The sequence below is a fragment of the Cervus canadensis genome, chromosome 7 (assembly GCF_019320065.1).
Source record: "Cervus canadensis isolate Bull #8, Minnesota chromosome 7, ASM1932006v1, whole genome shotgun sequence".
Lineage (NCBI taxonomy): Eukaryota > Metazoa > Chordata > Mammalia > Artiodactyla > Cervidae > Cervus > Cervus canadensis.
The window spans coordinates 67,843-73,409 of NC_057392.1; the positions used below are offsets into that span (position 1 = coordinate 67,843).

Below are 5,567 nucleotides of genomic sequence, written 5' to 3' on the forward strand. Positions count from 1 at the left end.
GGGACATTTGTGTCCCAAGATTTCTCATTCTATTAGTAATTCAGTGGTCTATAACCAGGAATGAAGGAAGATGGATCTTATGAAAACGTGGGAGAAGAAGACATGAGAATGCATGTAGTAGAAATAGGAAGAAGTGGAAAGACCGTTTCTATTGTGGATGGACACCTTGCTGTTGTTTGGGAATGAAATTTAAGTTTTAAGGGCACTGAGCAGGAACACTGTTCATGGCTTTATTATGAACACTATTATGAACACTGTTCATGAATGTGTTAACAGATGCACATTCATAGACAATAAGCGTCCAACAAATATTTCTTGAGTGTGGGAACCTGTAATAGATACTTGAGTAGAAGATTGTATCTGTGCTTGTGTTAGTCTGAGTATATATTGATATGCATGAATATATAGTACATTGTCTATCTCTGTATCTTTCAGACTTTTCTGCTCTTCACATTAAATTTTTACTTTAAGAACTTTGAAAATAAACTTTCCACTACTTGAAAAATCCTTATATACTGAAAAACTTTGCAAGAGTTTTTATTTCTTTTTTTACCCAAGATTATTGAAGCTTTACATTTACTGAGCACGACTACATTAAATTCAATATGAAACAGAATTTTAAAGAATAAAAAAAAAATTGATTAACAAACACTATAACTATCTTGAAAGTAAAAAGACCCCATAGCATACTTATTCCTAGAGGCAATTAAATATTTTAATATTTACCCCATAAGATATGCCAAAACTATTAAGCTGGAGGGCAGCTTCTTTTCAAATGTTTATTTTTGTTTCTCTTAAAGTAGAGAGTAATGATAAGCAGAATAGGAGAAAAAAGAACACTTGAATTCCTCCTAGGTTTATGATCTGGGGAATCAGGCATATACTTACCCATGGTGTATAACAATTCATCAAGCATCTACTTATCACCTAATAGTTTCACACACTACAGACATCATGCCAAGCACTATAGTGAGTGAGGAAACACAGCTGAATAGCTTGTATTCTGGTTGGTGCTAGTTACATTGTGTGAACAGTGATTTATATGTATTTCCCTAAACCCACTGTTTATGATGAATATCTTTTGACCATGTCTTTATTTCCAAAGTTAGAGCAGAGGGTTCAAATATAAATTATCATGGAAAAGGGAATAACTCTTACTTGTGTGTGGCACATCCCAGCTTACAAGGTGCATCTGAGAATTAAAATTTGTAACCTCACGCACAGAGAGGAAGGCTTGGAAACATGAGACACTGAGATGACTTAGCAGAGTCATATGGAGTTGGAAAGCAGGGGAAAATCCTAGTGTTTTTTCAGTTAATGACACATCAAATGTTGCCCAAGAGATATTTTATAGGTGACAAGCTCTAGATGTTAGAAGAGGGGAAACACATCACAGAGGAAGTAAGCAAGAACTGAAGTACGCGCCGGGCAGAGTGGCAAGGACATGCTCCACAGTTCCAGGGACTGCTGTGTTTAGGTTCTAAAGAATTCAGACTCTACCACTTTCATGATTAATAGGTATCATTCTTTGTTCCTTTGTAGGTAGCTCAGGACCCAGGAAGGTATATGCTGCTAAATGGATCTCTTGACATCTCTAAACAATGTGACTAAATTTGCTCTCTTGGGATTCACACAGAATCCACACTTAAAGAAAATACTTTTTGTTGTCTTTTTGTTCATTTTCCTATTTACTGTGTGGCCAGTCCACTCATGGTCATCATCATCTCCCTCAGTCCCACACTTTCTACTCCCATGTACTTCTTTCTCACTCACTTGGCCTTCATAGATGCCTCCTACACATCTGTCACCACCCCTAAATTGATCACTGACCCACTGTACCAGAGGAGAACCATCTCCTGGGGTGGCTGCCTGACTCAGCTCTTTTTGGAACAATTCCTGGGAGGATCAGAGGTTATCATCCTCATTGTCATGGCCTGTGACTGCTATGTGGCCATCTGCAAACCTCTGCACTACACGACCATCATGTGATGGGGACTCTGCCAGCTCCTGGTGGTGGTGGTCTGAATCGGGGGGATCTTACATGCCACTGTGCAGATTCTTTTCACAGCAGACTTGACCTTCTGTGGTCTCAACACCATTGACCATTTCATGTGTGGTTTCTTCTCACTGTTGCATCTTGCTTGCCGCAGTACCTACAGGCTTGGAATGGTGGTAGCACCTAACATCGGGGTCATGTGCTTGCTCATAATGAGCATGCTCCTCATCTCCTACATAGTCATCCTGAGCTCCCTGAAATCCTTGTAGCTTCCTTCATGACTCTGAAGGAAGGCACAAAGCCCTCTCTACATGTAGCTCCCACTTTACAGTAGTGGTGCTCTATTTTGTCCCTTGTATATTCACCTACATGCGTCCTGTGACCACTTACCCAGAGGACAAGTGGCTGACTATGTTCTTTGCAGTCTTCACTTCATGTTAAATCCTATCATTTACACAGTGAGAAACACAGAGATGAAAAATGCCATGAGGAGTTTGCTGAAAATGATAATGACTTAAGCTGTTCACTATGACAAGAAGAGAATGATTTATATACATAGGTAAGATTATACCTGTTATAAATTGTGATAGAAAGTAAAAATAAAATTGTAGATCATTGACAGAAAGAAAGAGCCAGAAACTAATATTTCTTGATTATTTAATATTGTCCGGATATATTTTAGGCATTTTTATAAGTTTTAATATACTTTCTGAGTGCTCAGTTGCTTCACTCATGTTTGACTCTTTGGGACCCTCTGGACTATAGTCCACTAGACTTCTCTGTCCATGGGATTCTCCAGGCAAGAATACTGGAGTGGGTTGCCATGCCTTCCTCCAGAGGAGCTTCTTGATCCAGTGATAGAACCCAGGTCTCTTAAGTGTCCTGCCTTACAGGCAGATTGTTTACAACTGAGTCACTGGGGAACCCCAATATACTTTCTAGGATGTTTCAATGTTCTTGTCCAAAGATTCACATTAGGAAATGAAATGAGCAACAATAAATCCCTGGTTTGAGAACTGTAGAATGTTTTTCTCAAGAGCCTGACACCTACTGTACTAAATTCATATTTATTACTTGGACAAAATTGGCCTTTCCACAGGACATTGATCTCAGAACTTCTATTTTTGCCTAGTCTGTAGTAAGGCAAATAAGGGATAGAAATTCCTAGGTAGATACACGGAGAAGTGACAATTAGAGAATGACTCACAATTGAAAATTTCTTTTTTACTATGATTTTACCAAAAGCAAAAAAGAGAGCCCATCACAAAAGGACGAAAGAATAATTCACCATCTGTTTTATTGGCAGAAACAGAAAAATAAGCCAGAAGTTTTGAGATTAGTCTTCATTTGCTCTCTATTCTTGAATATCCTTAGGTGTCTGTGCTATGTTTAGGTGTATAGATAAGAAAATTATCTGCAGTCTTAATGAGTCACTGTCCTTCAAGTAGATGGTATCAATAGGTTGCAGCCTTGTCTAATATGTATTAATAGCAGTATATTTCAGCATTGCAACTTTTTCCATTTTGAAAGTTCAAATTATGCCACTTTACTTTTACAAAAGAACAGCATTAGCATGGTAACAGAATTTTTTAAAGCAAAATCCCTTTAAGTTTTCCTTGCTGTTATTGAAAAAGAGAATTAGTGTTGATCTTCACAAAAGCAAAGTGGCTAAGGTGAACTTTCAGGAAAGTTGGGGATGCCTACAATGCTCCTCTCTGCATCTAGAAGACATCAGGCCATCTTACATTTTTACATCATTCTTTATAAATCAGAGCTTCTCTAACTACAACACACCAACTCATGTTTCTTCTCACAAATGTTGCTGTGTCAAACTCAGTGTTCAACTGGAGCTGTTTCTTCCATAATTTGAGTGCACAGCAATGATAGAGCTTTGTACTGGGGTGACTGTGTTTACTAAGATGTACAAGACTGTCTCCAAGATGGATGAATATACAGTGGAAAAAAAGAGTGCCTCTTCAACACATTCCCTTACCCTATATACAAAATAAACTTAAAATAGATTAAAGACCTACATGTAGGATTGGTCACTATAATACTCCTAGAGGAAAACTTAGAAAAAAAAACACAACCTTAAAATGCTAGCTGACTTGCTCTATGATTAAAAAGCCATCTAATTCAGGGAATTCCCTTGAGGTCCAGGTCTTAAGATTATTCACTTCCACTGCAAGGGTTCTGGGATCTAAGATCCCATGGGCCATGTGCCATGGCCAAAAACAGAAAAAAAAAAAAAAAAGGCTGTATAATTCAGTGGCTTCTTCTTTGGTTGTTGTTTGTTCTATTTGTGTATAATTGCCTTACCATGTGTTAGTTTCTGCAGCACAACAAAGTGAATCAGCTATACGTATAGATATATCCCCTCACCCTTGAGCCTCCCTCTCACCCCCTGCCTCATCCCGCTGCTCTAGGTCATCACAGAGCACCAACGAACTCCTGTGCTATACAGCTGCAGGAAACAGGTCTTACCTCAAACAGTTCTTTGGAGCATCAGAGATCATTTTGCTACTCACAGTGCTGGCCAACCTGCTCATGGTCATCACCATCTCCCTCAGCCCCACATTTTCTGCCCCTATGTGCTTCTTACTCACTCACTTGTCCTTCCTAGATGACTCCTTGACCTCTGTCACCACCCCCAAATCGATAGTTGATTTGCTGTACCAGAGGACAACCATCTCCTGTGGTGCCTGCCTGACTCAGCTCTTTATGCAGCATTTCCTGGTGGGATCAGAGGTCACCATCCCCACTGGTCATGGCCTATGACCACTGTGTGGCCATCTGCGAGCCTCTGCACTACATGACCATCATTGGACAGGGGCTCTGCCAGCTCCTGGTGGTGGTCTGGACTGGGGGGATCCTGCATGCCACCGTGCAGATTCTTTTTGCCATGGACTTGATCTTCTCTGGTCCCAGTGCCATTGATTACTTCATGTGTGATTTCTTCTCACTGTTGGAACTTGCCTGCAGTGATACCTATAGGCTTGCTATGGTGGTGGCAGCTAACACAAGGGGGGATGTGCTTGCTTATTTTTTCCATGCTGCTCATCTACTACATAGTCGTCCTGAGCTCCCTGAAATCCCGTGGCTCTGAAGGACGACACAAAGCCCTCTCTAAGTGTGGTGCCCACTTCACAGTAGTGGTAATGTCTTTTGTCCCCTGTACATGCACTTACACACATCCTGTGGCTGTTTACCCTGCAGACAAGTGGGCGGCTGTGTTCTTTGCAATCCTCACTCCTATGTTCAATCCTATCATTTATACAGTGAGAAACATAGAGGTGAAAAGTGTCATAAGGAGTTTGTTGAAGAGGGGAGTAATTTAGGCTTGTCACGATGCCAAGAAAGTGACGATTTATATACATATGTAGAATTGTACCTGTTGTAAATGGTGAGAGTAAAAGTTTTGAGCATCATTGACAGAAAAAAAAAAAGCCCAGAAACTACTTGTTGATTATTTAACATTGGCACATTTTAGGCATTTTGATAAGTTTTAATATACTTTCTAGAGTCTTCAATGTTCATGTTCATAGCTTCAGATTAGGCAAAGGAAAGAACT

The 5,567-nt window shown here is 39.9% G+C and overlaps 2 pseudogenes; both read left to right on the forward strand.

The window, feature by feature from the left end:
- The first annotated feature begins 1,576 nt into the window (after window positions 1-1,576).
- Window positions 1,577-2,514, forward strand: LOC122445130 (annotated as a pseudogene).
- Window positions 2,515-2,538: 24 nt separating this feature from the next.
- LOC122445132 lies at window positions 2,539-5,334 on the forward strand (annotated as a pseudogene).
- Window positions 5,335-5,567: the final 233 nt, after the last annotated feature.